The following is a 17663-nucleotide window of genomic DNA, read 5'->3' as shown; positions in this document are numbered from 1 at the left end:
GCAGTAGAAGAAAGGATCAAGGAGGAGAGGTTCCAGAGGGACAGGGGTATCAAGCAAGAGGGGCAGGAAAAATGGGCATAAGAACATAAACCCAATAATGACAGAGCTGGCACTGGAACGAGGAAGAACACAAGAGGAGGAATAATGATCAGAAAGAAAAGACCACTGGAGAATAAGGGCACGGAAGCGCACAGAGCAAGGAATACAGGTCAAGAAACAGGCTCAGGAAGGCAAAAGGACAGAGCAGAGAGAGCAACTCGCCGTGAAGTGTTAAGATGCTCCAAACAGCAAGGTCTGCCTGCTTTTATGGCAGAGAAACGCAGGAGATACAGACGCCGGCTTCTGACATTCCCTGTTTCTAGGAGCATGTGGAGGGCCTGGGAGACTGCACATGCACGGAGGGCTGGTGTCGGTCATTTAATGTAAGGAGCCACAAACATGGTGCTCGCCCGCCATAGCGGGTGCAGAGCAGTATGCCCCGAACTCAAGGAGGCCCTCAACCCAGGAGCAGAGCCGGCAACCGCCACCACTGTGAGGAACTATGCCGGATGAGTAAATGCTTGTGCGAATGCCGCGCACGTGTCAGCATGACACTCTGACCCCTGTAAGGAACTCATGGTGGCAACAGTATAGACATACACAAGTGATCACAGTTCAAGGCTGTTTATTAAACTGCAAATGCAGAGTGGAAAAACACCTAATCTAAACCTAAATCTAAGATGGGAGCAAGCGGCGACCATCAAATGAAAAATAAGGCAGTCCTTGCAGTGTCGTGTCAAAATAAAAGGACCTATAATAAAGAAAAAACCTATTGCCAATCCTTACTTGAAATACAAAGAGAAGTGTGGGATAATATTTTCCATAAACAAAGAAGTGTTCACAAAGAATAAGTCAGGATGTGATTGCCAAGGGTCTCCCTTCCCCACGTTTTGAGCACGGGACAAGCTGGATCTCCTGAGCACAGCACACACTCGAGATTTGCCAGCACAAGTCGACAGTTCCGTATCAGCTATCAGATTCTTCGATGGTTAAGTCTCTTTTATCAAAAAGTCTCTCGCCTTTTAGGGCATGTACCACTTATAATTTGGGTGATGGTTTCACCCCTGCGTCCCCCTCTTCGGGGCGCAGACCCTTCACCAGTCGTATTCAACAAAACAACTAAACAGTTCCTTTTTCCAATGAACTTTGGGTGACGACTTTTCACCACTGGGTCTCCCTCGGCCGGGCTCAACCCAACTGATAAGGGGGAAAATTCACTTCCCCATGTCTTCTAATACTTCTTTCATTCACAAATCTTAAATGTCCTTTTAAACAGTTCTTCGGACTTTGCCCCTGGTTGTCGGCTTCCCTCTGTCGGGTTCACTCTTGCCAACCTTTATCAACAGTTCACTGTATTTAATGAACTTTGGGTGATGACTTTTCACTCCTGGATATCCCTCGGCCGGGCTCGGACCCAACTGACAAGGGGACAACTCACTTCCCCCAGTCTTCTTGCCTTCATGAATCTTAATGTCTTTTTAAATAGTTCCTCAAGCTTCGCCTCTGAATGTCAGCTTCCCTCTGCTCGGTTCACTCTCGCCAACTTTTACAGACAGTTCACTATGGGACTTAAGACTTCACCCCGCCTCGTTAGCCTCCCTCTGCCGGGTTCACTCTTGTCAACTTTTGCACTGTACTGTTCATGTACTACATTTAACCATGCTGGATTCATTTCCTTTAGCTTCCACAATCATCTGTCAGTCAAAGACATTCAACGGTACAGAGGATTTTACAAGACCCCTATATGACCACTTTCACCTCTCTTGGCCTCTTCCCAAGGCCTTCTGGTTATGGTAGTCTCTACTTTCAGGTAATCACCCAGAGATTTCTGCGTGGCATGCACGTGGTGCCAGATACCTCTGTTGCAGGCTTTTCCCCCACTTTCTCAATAGTTCCTTTGTTTGTTCAAAGTTCAATTAGCCGCCTGCTACTATTGTTCAACACAGTTCGGTTTCTTTATTGGCTTTCCCCTCGACTCACTGGTTGTGATGAACCGCTTTGCTTTCTTGTCTGTAGAGTCAAGGGCGGTACCATTGGGCCATGCGTCTTTCCACAGCTTGGCTGTCAGAAGAGGAGGCGTCTGGGCACCGTTGACATCTGCTGCAACACAAGCTGACTATTATTCGTGGTACTATGATTCCTTCTTTTGAGGGCTCACAGATCTCTGTCGATAAGAGCAAGGTCACTTCTTCCTTTGATATCCTCTCGACTTGCGCCGTCTTTCGCCTCCTCTTGAGCTGCGTGCTGAGTTAGCTCTCATGTCGTGCGGTCCGCCTTGCTCGTCCTGTGCTCTTGTGCTCCACCTTTTATCCCTGCGGGGAAAGGAAAGGGCTGTCAGTTGTGTGTGATTTTGGTCAATTGCCTGACTTTGCCTGACCCTTAGATTAGGACATGTCAGGTGAACAGCTCTGGAATTAGTCAATTGTTTTCCTTGGTGTTGTGCAAAGGTGTTCGTGTCAGAAATGGACGGTTAGAATGTTTGAGTATGGTGTATAGAGATGAAGAGGTGTTATAATGGGATTATGGTTCTCATTCTAGGGGTTTGGTTAAATTCGGAATAATGAGATTGGTAGGGTTTGTGAAGAAAACGGGAGTGATCGGGATTATGATCATGAGATAAACAAGGGGGTTTGTGGGAACGGTAGTGTTTTGTCTGAGCACGTTGGGAATGTAGGAAAAGATAATCAGAGGGATGGGAAAGAGAATAACTGAGGGTTTTCGGGTAAGATGGCGAAAAGCAGGGATTCTGAGAGAGGTAGTTTCTGGATGTAACTGGGTTTGGGATTCTAGGGGGTTTGTTATATTTATACAGCAGAGGTTTGACGGGAGGAAGGGGGTAGATGTATTACAGCCTATGAAGGCCTTAGGTATCTTGTTGTATTCTCCTCCTTCGGTACAATGCCAGGTCTCACCTGGGGCATTCCCCCCAAACATACCCCCGGGTCCACCTAACCAGGTGATGCTCCCTCGCACGTCCACCCCCAGCGTGGGGAACTGAGACCACAAGCCCTTCCCTGGCCACCTGAATAAGTGACTCCCGAGGTCTACTTGGGAGAATACCCTAAGGTTCCTCACACCCCCTCCAGGAGAGACAGGACTTCCATGCTTCTGTGGGAAACGGGCATAGAACTGACATATCACAGCTGCTGGATTAACATGAGAAGCAGGTTCCCAGGAGTGGTCGTATGGCTCACAGCCTTTCCAGTCGGTCAAGGAGTAAAGGGTTCCTCTTTTGTAGCATGTGTCACATACTGCTTGGACTCTGTATTCATTTTGACCCTCAACCATTACAGGACCAGGTGGCTTGGGTCGTCTCCCATAAGGATCCTGTGTGACTGTCTTTAATAATGAAGTTACAAAGGAGTGTGGGCGCCCCTCTACTGAGAACTAACATGGGTCAAATACGCTCTTCTATGGAATTTCTTCCACTGAGTAGGGTCTACAACCGCATTTTAGCTTACTGTGCCCTTCACAGAAGATAAATACCCATTTGCATATCAGTCTTTGTCCCACCCACAAGGGCAGTCCAGCACCAAAATGCTAGGCAATTCTCCTCTGAACAAGAGTACCATCAGCAACCCCAGACACTTTTATTGGCATAGTCGTGCCTCATCAGTGAGGTGAAGCTGAGCCTCTCTAAGGCGTAGTAAGCAAGGGGTCCACCTCTGGACCACTGTTCCCTCTAAGCTGTGTGCATGTGCACTTGCCCAGCTTTGTTCTGGGTGTTCCTCAGACGAGTTTTAGCAGCAAAAACAGAGAATTCCCACCAGCTCAAAAATGTACAAGGCACAAGCCACAGCAGTTACCTGACATTTTGTTTCTCTGTTAATAAAGCTGAATTATAACAACTAGACAGTCTGGTCTTGCCTATTTACATTACCATAATATGCAAGTGTGAAGAGGTTAAATCGAATATGAAAAAGTGGCTCCATGAACAGAAAGTGTAACTAAGATATTCCTGCACATCCTAACCAAATAACATTCCCTTCCAACCTATTATTCCTATACTTGATTCTACCAAACGTATACCTTATCATTATTATTATTATTATTATTATTGCCTTATGACTGTAGCTTCCGCCAGAGGCCACATTTAGATATTACTTGACAACCTTGCCTCTGTCTACCTCGGCTTTGCGAAATGCTACCATACGTGTACATACATCCACTTCCTTTATGTTTGTTGTAATATGAATAACATTCAAGCACCAGAATGTTTGTTACTCATGGTGCCTCAGCAAAAGCATCACCCACACCCAACTGTCAGCTCAAATATTGGATACTGACTGTCAGTAAGTAGGTTATTAGGATGTGTAACCTAATCCCATGCTTCCTATTCTTTGTACATTTGCCACAGAATTGCCCTGAAGCAGTACACATGCAGGTTAATGCATTATAAAAATCAAATATTAATTTGCCCTCTAAGGATTTTGAGTAGGCACATTTCATACTCTGTGTGTCCTACTTTAGCATTGGTAACATTACTCTATAAGTGGAAAGAAGCATTGGAATATCTTTTACTTGGCATGCAAGGGGTAATGGGTATGGACTATGCCTGCCATTAGTCATGCATATTATTAGAGCAGCAGATATTCAGACAGCTAGAATGTTTCTGACAATATGTGCATCCATTCCAGGTTTTCAGAGTTCCATTGGGCATAGACATTAAACAATTACATAGAAACTCTTTGCTCTACAAAACGGTTTCACTGAGCACTTGTATAGTCGTACCCATTAATATTAGGGCGAGGTATGTTGCAAACAATCTTGTAAGCAGTGCAAAATAAGTGTTTACATGCAGATCCATGTCATTTTCCTAAAACTGTCCATAATGTCATGGTGAGGCTTTAGATATATTTTGCTTGCAAAGTACGGCGTGTATGTAAATATCGCAGTGGGAGTTTTGCTGCTGCAATCCCTCACGTTTTACAGTGCCCTGTCAATTAGTATTGGAATCAAGCACAGGAGCGAGGAGGGGTGGGAGGGAAGGGCACAGAAGCACACTCCTTGGGGGAGAAGGACAAATCAGCAACTTTGGCAAACAGTACAGTGAAGGAAATGTGATTTTTGTTTTCTAAAGGAGAGGAAACTCTAGTAACAGTTTAGGAACTGCACCTTCCGTCTCTTTCTACACTCAACAGCTGAAGGCTTTTCAGTATAAGCATGTGTTCTGTATTTAGTGCCCCTAGTTTCCCCGTGCATCTTGTATAAGTGATTGCAGTGAATTGCAGAAGAGGGGTCCCTAGTTACAGAAGAAGGAATTCAATCTGTTGTACCTCTGAACATTGCTGCTAGTAATTTAAAAGCAAATGTATGTGATTTTCTTTAACAGGGCTATTTAAGAATCCTCACTAAAGCTCTTGTTGAACTTTGTCTAGGCAGTGATGAGGAAGTGCGTAAATTGTATTATGTCCCCTGTCATTTCACTTCCTATGTTAGGCTTACAAGCAGTGCTCTGATAAGATTTCACACCCTACTTGGAATCAAATGATTTTTCAGGGAGTAGTAAAGTAATTGGGGGTTTTGTTCCTCATAAGATTCCTCTTGAAATCAGGCAGTAATATTATTAGAGTTTCTTCCTATGCTCTGGTAGTCACTGATTCATAAATATCAATGGACATGTGTGGGTAGAAGCAGGGGGTAGGCTCTTATGTGTATATTGTTTCCCATTTTTGTTGGGCATGTTTTCCTGTTTTTAGGGAGTACAATTGGTGGTGTGTAATCTTCTTAGCTGTAAGGCTGGCTTTGAGTAAGTATTGTCACGACTCTGTTCACAGGACAATGTATTGTGGATGGTAAACCGAGGCCCAGAAACTCTGATCATCATATTCTGTGGTGAAGTTATTCTAATGCACTTAATATCTTTATATAAAAAAGAGAAAGGGTCAGGCGCGCACTCTAGTTCCCAGTCTTTTTAATCCTTAAACGAGTAATAACAGGGTTTGATCCCAGCAATGTTCAACAAAAAATATACCAGGGTTAAATCCCAACTGCCACAAATTGTTCGAAAAATATATCAGGGTTAAATCCCAACTGCCAGTTCAAATGCACAAACGTTCTGCTCCTCCAAGTACTTTCAAGTCTCCAACTCTCTTCAGGGAGGCTGTGTTTCTTTTCAGCTGTTGCCAATTGTTTTTTTTTATTACAGTCTCAAGGAATTATGGTCTTTGTAGTGATGGCACAATGTTTTGTTCAGGAGACCAGGAACTAACTCCTCTCCTAACACACACATCTTACCCAAAATTGGGGGAGGGGGAAAAAACATGATTATGGTTCTCCAAAGTGAGGGCATGACAACCCCCGCTGCTGCTGCTTCTAGGACCCGGGCTTCCTGCAACATTAAGTAAAAAAAGAGAAAGGGTCAGGCACGCACTCTAGTTCCTAGTCTTTTTAATCTTTAAACTAGTAATAACAGGGTTTCATCCCAGCAATGTTCAACAAAAAATATACCAGGGTGAAATCCCAATTGCTACAAATTGTTTGAAAAATATATCAGGGTTAAATCCCAACTGCCAGTTCAAATGCTCAAAAGTTCTGCTCCTCCAAGTACTTTCAACTCTCCAACTCTCTTCAGGGAGGCTGTGTTTCTTTTCAGCTGTTGCCAATTGCTTTTTTAATTACAGTCTCAAGGAATTCTGGTCTTTGTAGTGATGGCACAATGTTTTGTTCAGGAGATCAGGAACTAACTCCCCTCCTAACACATACATCTTACCCAAAATTGTGGGAGGGAGAAAAACCATGATTATGGTTCTCCAAAGTGAGGGCATGACAACCCCTGCTGCTGCTGCCTCCAGGACCCGGGCTTCCATGAAATATAATGTGCACATTAAAGGCAACCATTTTCGCACTTAGAGAAAAATAAATAGAGGGAACATTGGTCTGGATTACCTTGGGTTACTTAGGGTGAAACCCTAAGTTTTACAAAGTTACAAAGGAGTGTGGGAGCATCTCTACTGACAACAAACATGGGTCAAATACCCTGTTCTATGAATTTCTTCCACTCAGGAGGGTCTACAACCATTTTTTAGCTCACTGCACCCTTCACAGAGTAGAAATATCCATTTGCATATCAGTCTTTGTCCCACCCAGAAGGGGAGTCCAGCGCCGAACTGCTACGCAAATCTCCTCTGAACAAGAGTACCATCAGCAACCCGAGACACGAGCTGGGACTGGAACAGGAAAGAACACAGGAGGAGGAATGAATATCAGAAATAAAAACCACTGGAGAATAGGGGCAGAGAAGCGAGCAAAGCAAGGAATGCAAGTCAAGAAACAGGGCTCTAGGCTCAGGGTTCAGGAAGGCAAAAGGACAGAGAGGACAGAGCAACTCGACCTGGAGCGTTAAGACGCTCCAAACAGCAAGGTCTGTCTGCTTTTATGGCAGAGGAACGCAGGAGATACAGAAGCCAGATTCCAGCATTCCCTGTTGCTAGGGGAACACAGTGGGCCTGGGAAAACACACATGCATGGAGGGCTGGTGCCAGTCCTTTCCTGGAAGGAGCCACAAACATGGTGTTTGCCCACCGTATTGGGCGTGGATCAGTGCGCCCCCACCGCAAGGTGGCCCTGGCACCCACGAGCACGCTCCCAGAAACCGCTGACACCACAAGGAGCCATGCCAGGTGAGTAAATGTTTGCACAAGTGCAGCATATGTGTCGGCATGACACCCAAGAAAGAAACCGATATGAAAGAGGTCTGAGACCCGAAAAAGAAATAACACAATATCAAAGGGGTCTAGGACCCGAGAAAGAGTGCAACCAATGCCAAAGAGGTCTGGGACCCGAGAGAGAAAGAAACCAATAAAAAGGGTCTGGGATCCCACAAAAGAAATACCTGGAAGGATAGTGAAACGGGTATAATTGCTATGAAACGAGAAGAGCTGAGAAGGGTCTAGGACCCACATGCAATAATGAACTGCCTCAAAAATCTTCATCATAGTTACAGTACCTGGCAGGGTAGTGCACCAGGTGGGCTGTGAACACTGTGGCACTGTGAAGAGCTTGAGAAACACACGGGGAAGGGAGACATACCCCTTGCTGTTAATCAACTTTGGTAAAGAATCCAAGAGTAATTCTCTTTGCATTGTGAAAAACTGGAGAAAGGCCAGGGCAAGGAAGACATATCCCCTGGCATTAATAAACATTGTGAAATAAGGCAAGAGAAGGGAATCATTCTCCTGGCACTGTGAAGAGGTTGAGAAAAGCCAGGGGGAAGGAGACATGCACTCTGTTCTTGATGACAGTTACACAATGAGCCAAGAGGAGGGAGTCATTTTCTTGACATTGTGAAGAGCCTAATAAAGGCCAGGAGAAGAAAGACACTTGTCCTGGCATTGGCAAAACCACTGATAAACCTGAGAAAGGTCAGGGGAGAGAGTCATATCCCCTTACACTGTAAAGATACACAACCTTTTACATGCCTTATTGGAACCCCAACCCAAGAAGCCTTTTGAGACGTTTGATTAGTATCCTTTGAGAAGAACATTTTATTTACATCACCCAGAGCTGAACTTTGGACTGTCATCCAGAAGAAGGGAGCCATTTATCTGGACCAAGAAGACTACCACTTTTTCTTAGTTGAGTTTATAGTGCAAGAGCTGTAAATAGGTTTTGGACACAGGACGGTGGACTCTTTGCTTTAGACTGGCATCCTGACAGTTTCCTTAGTATTAGTTGAGGCAGGAAAACCCCTCTTAGAATTGGGGTCAGATAGGGCTTTCTCTTTTTTCTGCTGACTAATAAAAGTCTATAGCCAAAAGCATGCCACCTATGTGTCAGTCTCCTACTTCTACATCATTACATCACCTGGGGTCCAGAGAGATAAGGGGGAGATGGACTAGGGTTCTACCGTGATTTGGGACGGGAGGTGCAGAGGTGATGCTAATAAGTGTATGTACAAGGGCAGGGAGCTGTTTGTGCATGCCACAGTGTCTGGTATAATGAGGATGCCCATTGTATTATCAAAGCAGAGTTCACTTCACTATTCACGCTCTGATCAGGCTCCGATGGAGGAGTTCACATCACGGGATGGTCAAGAATATTACCCGGTTGTCAATTAACTCCTAGATCTCACAATGATGATGTAACAGGTCACGTGTTTAGGGGAATGTGTTTTAGATAATGTATGACCAATAGGTTAATGGACTCCAGGGGATAATTAGAATTGTATGTACGTGTTAGCCAATGGGGAGTGTCTGGATCATGTTGTTCTTTATTATGGATCATTTTGATAATTTGTGTTTTCTGCTATGAAAGATGTAACTTCTTTGGGTGGGGCGAACTCCATGTTAGTTCAGTTCCACAGGACCGTCCGATACTCTTGCGTGTAATAACATGTTGTGTTCCTTGTAAATGGTGCATCGATTATTTTGGGATTGTTTTTTATCCTTCAGGTTTTGGGTCACTCACCTTGCAAAGTTGGTGATCCAAAACTCTCCGTGTGGCCCGGGGTCCCCCTGTTGCGCATTCAGGATCACAGCACCCATCTGCAGTGACCAGTCCCACATGCACAACTTTAGGAGGTTTGCAGGTGCAGTGTTGCCAGAAAGCCTGCCTGGTTCTTGGAGCAGGGCGGTGCACCCAGCTGTGCAGGCAAATTAACGGGGACCCCACATCAGAGGGGCTCGGGAGAACACATAGACGAATGTGCACCCTTGCTGGAGAAAGCAATGGGTGGAGAATGAATGTGAATTTGAGTACTTGTGAGTGTATGGAGAGAGCAGATCACCTGGTGATATATTAGTTTTCTAGTAGTGGCCAGAGGGAGCTCCTCCGACAAGAGGAAAGAAGACATCCTAAGTAGTACAACGATGACAAAAGAGAAGAGAGGAAAAGGAATGGTGGAAACATGGGAGCCCTGGGACAAGAATATGGTGATATTGTATCAAATTTAGCAAGCCCTGCACACCTGGTGCCTTCCTGGTTGCCGCTCTTTTTCCCCAATTAGCAAGCCCCGCCCACCTGGTGCCATCCAGGTTTCCGCTCTTTTTCCCCACTTAGCAAGCCCCGGCCCCACCTGGTGTCTTCCTGGTTGCCACTCTTTTTCCCTACTTCAGGAGCCCTCCAGCCTCTTTTCCTTTGCAGATGGGGAGCAGGTGCAAGTGGATCTAGGTCACCTAGCCTAAGCCCCACCCACCTGGTGCCTTCCAGGTTGCCACTCTTTTTCCCTACTTCAGGAGACCTCCAGCCTCTTTTCCTTTGCAGATGGGGAGCAGGTGCAAGTGGATCTAGGTCACCTGACCTAAGCCCTGCCCACCTGGTGCCTTCCTGGTTGACGCTCTTTTTCCCTACTTAAGGAGCCCTCCAGCCTCTTTTCCTTTGCATATGGGGAGCAGGTGCAAGTGGATCTTGGTCACTTGGCCTAAGCCCCACCCACATGGCCCCTTCCAGGTTGCCGCTCTTTTTCCCCCCAAGCAAGCCCTGCACACCTGGTGCCTTACTGGTTGCTGCTCTTTTTCCCTACTTAGGGTGCCCTCCAGCCTTTTTTGCTTTGCAGATGGGGAGCAAGTGCAAGTGGATCTAGGTCACTTGGCCTAAGCCCCGCCTACCTGGTGCCTTCCAGGTTGCCGCTCTTTTTCCCCCCAAGCAAGCCCTGCACACCTGGTGCCTTCCTGGTTGCTGCTCTTTTTCTCTTCTTAAGGAGCCCTTCAGCCTCTTTTCCTTTGCAGATGGGGAGCAGGTGCAAGTGGATCTAGGTCACCTGGCCTAAGCCCCACCCACCTGACGCCTTCCAGGTTGCAGCTCTTTTTCCCCACTTAGCAAGCCCTGCCCACCTAGTGCCTTCCTGGTTGACGCTCTTTTCCCTACTTAAGGAGCCCTCCAACCTCTTTTCCTTTGCAGGTGGGGAGCAGGTGAAAGTGGATCTAGTTCATCTGGCCTAAGCCCCACCCACCTCGCACATTCCAGGTTGCTGCTAGTTTTCCCCACTTAGCAAGCCCTGCCCACCTGGTGCCTTCCTGGTTGCCGCTCCTTTTACCTACTTAAGGAGCCCTCCAGCCTCTTTTCCTTTGCAGGTGGGGAGCAGGTGCAAGTGGATTTAGGTCACCTGGCCTAAGCACCACCCAACGTCTTAGCCCGGCCTCTTCCTTCCTGCTCTTAACTCTTAGATCAAGGGCGTCTCTAACCTGGGCACCCGAAGTGAAGGACTGATGAAGAAAAGGGCAATTCTTGTTTAGACCTGTTCGGACAAGAGGACCCAGGGCCCGACCCTCCGTTCAGACCGCAGGTAAGCATGCACCAACATGTGTTTACTCCCTCTGTCCCCACAGGCCACCCCCACCCCCTCTAGTCACCCAGTGATTTTCCCTTGTGCCCCCCTCCCTTCTCGCACACAGGTGTTGCCTGTTTTGCTGGATTCTTCTACCCTGCTCCCCCTTCTTTCCTCCCCCCTCCAGCCTACTTCTGCAGGAGTCTGTCCTGATACATTCTGGTGTCACCATCACCGTCTTGTTGCCAATGCTGGATTTGACTTTTATGGACTTCATTGATTCATCGTGCGTCGCCCTTTCTCAACTCTCATGCTGGACTTCCTTTGCATCTTGTACTCATGGTGGCCCTGAATCATGCTGTTCCCATCTTCATCTTGTATCCTGGCAACATTATCCCTGAATCATGCTGTTCCCATCTTCATCTTGTATCCTGGCAACATTATTGCACAATTGTATTCGCTCTCCCCTTTTGCTTCTCCACTCTTTTTGACTGCTTACTCTCTGTTCTCTCCTCCTCTTCCTTTCTCCCTTTTCCTATCTCCTCCCCTCCTCCCCTTACTTTCTTCTATGCACTTACTCTATCAGAATTGTCCCTGGACCTAGTATGATAGCAACCTCGTCTGTCTCCTCACCCCAGCCCTTATTTGTTTTTTTCTTCCCCCCTCCAGCACTATCTGAAATGTCATCAGGCCTAGTATGATAGGCGCTTGTTTTGTTCCTCCCCTTCCTTTCTGCACCCCTCTCACTCTCACCTTTTGTTTTTCTCCGGCTCTACCAGAAATGTTGTCAGGCCTAGTACGGTAGTCGCCTGTCTGTTTCCATTTCCTTCCCACTCTCCGCCGCCTTTCCTTATATATGTCTTAGCTCTTGCACTATCTGAAATGTCGTCAGGTCGAGTATGATAGTTAATTTAACATCCTTACTGTTCATGGCCTGTAAGAATGTCATTGTATTTTCCCTTGTTCCCTCCCTTACCTTGAAGCGCTTTGAGACACATTGTGTATAGGCGCTATATAAATAGACTATCATATCATATCATAAATGCTACGCAAGGGACTCCCAAGGATGTGAAGAAAGATTTAGATAAGGTAGTGGGGATTGAAGCAAAGCAATGGTCTGAGATCCAGGCAATCATAGTGCGTCATTGCAGGAGAAGGCAGGAACAGGAAAAGGAAGTAGCGGAGCAGGCGCAGAAGGCTGAAGCAAAGTTAGTACAGAAGAAGTCGGCGAAGTTAAGTGTAGAAGGAGGGGAGTAGGACACAAGGCAAGCACCGGAATGGATGGAGGGTTACCAAGGGTACCCTGACAATAGAAGGGGCATGGGAGGTTATCATAGAGGAGGAGGCAAGTTCCAGGGAGAACGAGGAGGTAGATTCAGGGGAGCGTGTTGGACCTACAGCAGGACACCTTGCGCAAGAGTGTAGGAGCAGACCAGTATATTCTTATGATCCCCATGTGTATCCTAGTGGGCAACGTATGTGCGTACATACCATCCGCCATCAAAGATGATGCCCCCAGTTGCTCCCCACAAGCGCCTAACCCTGGACAACCAATACAGTATCAGAATCAGACACCTCTGCACCAGCAAAGGCTGAACCCAGGTCGAAATACTGCACCAGCGTATATACAGCAACAGCCCCACAGCCCCCATCTTAGCCCTGGGACAAGAACCCCCTGCCACGGACTACGGTATCCCATTAAACTGGAGCAAGTGTACTAGGAGGGAGTTTTTCCACTCCCGGGATCAAACACCTATCCCCAATAGAACAGCTCACAGATAGCTGTGCCATGCCCAGTCAGGTCAGTCACTGCCGACCCAGAAGAGGAACGTCAGGTAGGTGTGAGGATAGGTAGTAAAAAATGCACCTTCATGGTAGACACAGGAGCTACAAAGTCCTGCATTAACCCTTTATGTATGCTTGCCCTTTTTGCATAGACCTGCACAAAGCTCAGCACTTAATCGGTTAAGGAAGGTCATTTCCCCTTATCAGGAAAGGTAATGGACATGCAGGGGTTCTCTGGCGCAATAATGTTGGTTCCATTCACAGAAGACTTACCCATCAAGGTAGGTACTGTAAGGGAGGCATGGTATCACAAGTATGACACTGACACAAAAGGCACAATTTGTAAAACCTTTATTAAAGTTTCTGGGTTTGGAAATGCTTCTACGTTGCCCTATAACTAGGATGGGAGTAGTTTCTACCATCAAATAAAAAATAAAGCAGTCCTTATTGAGTCTGTCAAATCAAAATGGCCTATACTAATAAAATCTAATGCCTGCCCTATCTCTTGTATAACAAGTTTGTAAAGGAGAACATGTATGCAAAGGAAAATCAGTGTTCACATATAAAGAATAAATGTGGCTGAGTCAGCTCTCCTCCCCACGTTAGACAGCACAGTGTAAGGCAGTCCCCGTAGGCAGGATGACACACTCTGGTTCAGGTTCTTAACACTAAGGCAGTTCAAAACATGGATCGAGGCCCGCCTGGACTTCCATGTTAAAGTCTCTCTTTCCAGCTTTGAAAACACAGTTCAACAAAAAGTTCACACCGGTCCCCCTCTTTTGGGCTCAGACCTCTTCATGCAAAAAGTCACATTGGTCCCCCTCAGTCAGGCTCAGACCTTTCAAAGCAAAAGTTCAAAACCCTTTTCAAGAGTTCCCTTCCCCAAGATTAATTCACATCCTTTACGGGTGGCCTTCCCCTAACTTATTACACTTCCGGTCTCCATCAGTCGGGTTCGGACCATTTCCTGATGTCGAAGACTTTCAAATATGCGTGGCTTTTACTACAGACCTCCGTAGAACCACTTTGACTTTCCCTTCAGCTCAGTCTCTTGTCTTATTTGCTCCAGTGCTTCTTCGGCGCGGTTGTTCAATATAATAAGAACAAAAGTTCAACGTTCACCTTTTGTTTGTCCTCTTTCCTCTGGGTTAATTTTGATCACTGCACTTTTACAGTTCATTCACTTTATCGCTACAAACATTTCACCTTTCACTGAGACTTTCGAGTGGGCTACTTCCTTTCGCCGGAACACTCTGTTTCTCAGTATTGCTGGTTTCACAGCTATCGTTACTTCAAAGTTAATTCACAGGTCTGCCTTTCTTTGCGTCTCATCCATACATGTGCAGCCTTCAATTGTGTGATACAATGTTTCAACTTCAATATTTCCTTAACACACACCGGTCTTTCATGTCGCTTGCCAACTCACCGGCTGGGCGGTTTCTTTCTTGTCTTTACAGTTTTTGAATTCACGAGTTAAGGTTGGTACCACAGGCTTGGCCTCACCTCGCCAACTCTGCCGTTCACCCGGGAGGGTTGCTGACATCCTTGAAACACAATGCAGCCTTCTTGTTTGGGATTTCGTTTTCTACACGTGTCTTTCACAGCCTTTTAGAGGCAATAACCTCCTGCAGGGAACTCCTGCGGTTCTCCACCCTTTGCTCTCGTACCTCCGTCCTTTGCTCTGCTCCAGTAGGTTTGCCTTTGCCCCAGAAGTTCTGCTCTTGCTCATAGTGTGTCTCTATCTTTCTACTTTTATCCGTGTGAGGAGAGCTAATTGGCATCAGATGTATGCTCTTAAATTCAAGTGCCTGACATTGGCTGACCCAATTAGCGGGACATGTCCAAATCGATATTTAAGGGATAGCCTCTTTAGTCTCAATCGTACTCTTCCTCAGCCCAGTGTTTGTGTGAAAAGGGGGGAGTTGGGACATTGGAGAATCCTATAAAATGGGATGAGTTTAGTGTACGGGAAAGGGGGAATACCTCGTCTCACCATTGGTTGCCTCACCCCAATTCCCCGAAGACCCCTTACCCAGGTGATCCTCCCGCACTGGTCCACCCCCAGGAACTGGATCCAAAGGCGATAGCTGTGCCCTGGCTTCCTGAGAGAGAGATCCCTGGGGACTAGAAGGTGAGACACCCTTTGGTTTCTTATAGTAACCGAGAGGTAGTAGCCCTGTTATTATTTTAATAAGATACTCTGGTGAGCTTTCTAGGTAGGGACCTCCTGAGCAAGCTAAACATGGCTATTGCATTTACTGAGGATGGTGTAGTGTGCTCAACCCAAGGAATACATTATGCTATGGTTGCTGCAATAATACAAGCACTTTAAAGTGATGGCACTACTAGAGGGGTGCCTGTACATTCAGATGTGTTCCTATATGGAGTAACAGTGTTGGTGGGATTGGTGTCAGGAAGGAAAAACAAAATGTGGAGAGTGCCACTGGAGTTTTGGATTAGGCCAGCTGCCCCTCAAGAATATGTCCCAGGTACCATCTTCACACTAGATTTAGAAGCAGCACTAATCAAAAAGGATAAGGTAGTATTGATAGGGACCGACGAGGATAAAGGAGAGTAGCTTACGGTTTTGTGTATAGGTCCCACCCAGCCATTAGGGGGGTTGTCCAATGAGGAGTTGTTCAAAGATGCTGACAATGATGGAGAAATGGTTATTAAAATATGTATCCCTTGTCATATCATGGTGCAGCACAGAGAAGTACTGCACACTACACTTATTGCTAGATAAGTCTCCTCCTTACAGGCAGACATGGCACAAGTACCCAGCACCATGTGGACCAATAACCCCAGGATGTAGGTTTATTGAAGAGCATAGGGGCTGTTCACATAAAGTTTAACCAGGTTGCAATATTACCCAGAGTAAGACAGTACCCATTATCCAGAGAGGAAGATGAAGGAATTTATGACACCATCGTGGCATTATGGCTGCAGAGCATAATAGTACCATCACAATCCCCATGCAACACAGCTATATATTTGATCAAGAAAGCAAAGGGGTCAAGTTGGAGAATGATACAGGATCTCCACCCTTTGTACACCATTGTAGAGTCAGAGTTCACAGTAGTACCAAATCCCACCATGATTCTTTGTAACATACCAACTGAGGCCAAATATTTCACTGTAATTGATTTGAAAAATGCATGCTGATTCTCAGTATCTCACCGCGTTTACGTATCTCGGACAGAGAGTTTAACACACAAGGCCTCCACAGGGGTACTGTGAGCCTTTTAGTGTTTTTAACAGAGTATTGCATACGGATTTGGGTACCATGTCCAGTACATAGATGACCGCCTAGTGTGCAGTAACACAGAAGAGCAGTGCAGAGAAGGACTATTGACATTACTTGCAGAAAAAGGGTACAAAGTGGACAAAGACAAAATGCAATACTGCCAGAAGGCAGTGGTATACTTAAGTGAAATCATATCTTCAGCAGGAAAAAGGGTGACCCCAGAGAGAGCAACTGCAGTACAAAACACACCACAGCCTACCACCGTGAAATAGATGTAACAGTTTTTAGGATTGTGTAACTATTATAGAGCATGGACTTTTGACTATTCTAGTTAGACAAAGCCCTCAAAGAAGCACAGAATGTTAAAGGGTCACTCAAATGGACAGGAGAAATGATGACATGTTTCCAAAAACTTAAGGATGATATAAGTTAAGCTCCAGTTTATTTGTTCTCACACTCCAATACGGAAGTAATGATAGCAGTGTTACCCCAGACAACATCTGTGGGGCACAAGCTACTAGCCTATTACAGCAGGTTTTTAGACACAGTGATGCAGGGTCATTTCCTGTGTAAACAGGTGTTAGCAGCTGCAGCTTTTGCGAATGAAAATTCATCTGCAATACACATGGGGTGCTCAGTAACATAATATGTGGAGCATGCAGTTTTTGCCATTCTGAAAAGGTCCAAATCAACCCTTACTACCGAAAGAGTGTTGGGTTATGAGGTCATACTACCCAATCCTTCCATCCACATTGTAAGATGTTGCACAGTGAACCCTGCCACATTCATTGTAGTAGCCGTTCAGCTAGGGGAGGAGTTGCATGATTGTGTCACATACGAAGGTCCAGAGGATGATTTAATTCAGGTTAGGGGAGGATGCACTCGAAGAAATGGAGGTGCTCTTTGTTGATGGTTCATTGCCAATTGATCAAGAGACTGCCCAAAGGCATATGTGTGCTGCAGTAGTGCGCCTCATAGATGGGGAGTACAAAGTAGAAATTAAAAAGAGGTTACCAACACATTATTCTGCACAAGCAGCAGAAATAATTGCATTGATTGAAGCACTAGAGGAATCACAAGGGTGTCTATATTCTGATTCAGCGTACTTCACATTTACAGTACATTCAGGGTTGTCCAGATGGCAAAGGAGAGGGTTCAAAAGAAAACGCCTGTACAGCATGCAGCATTGTTAAAAGAATAATGTATGCCTTATCCCGCCCATCAGTAGCAGCAATGATGAAATACACCATCCATGCCCGGGACGCAGACTTTGTTTCCCTCAGTAATGATGCCGCATTCAGGGACTCCAAAGAAGCGGCATATTAAGAGGTATCGGATGCCACAGCATATCCTGATGTAATCCTACAGCAATTGCAGTAAGCAGTG

This window comes from Ambystoma mexicanum, chromosome 3p (assembly GCF_040938575.1).
Source record: "Ambystoma mexicanum isolate Mex_15411 chromosome 3p, UKY_AmexF1_1, whole genome shotgun sequence".
NCBI lineage: Eukaryota > Metazoa > Chordata > Amphibia > Caudata > Ambystomatidae > Ambystoma > Ambystoma mexicanum.
Note: the sequence above shows the minus strand (reverse complement) of the source record.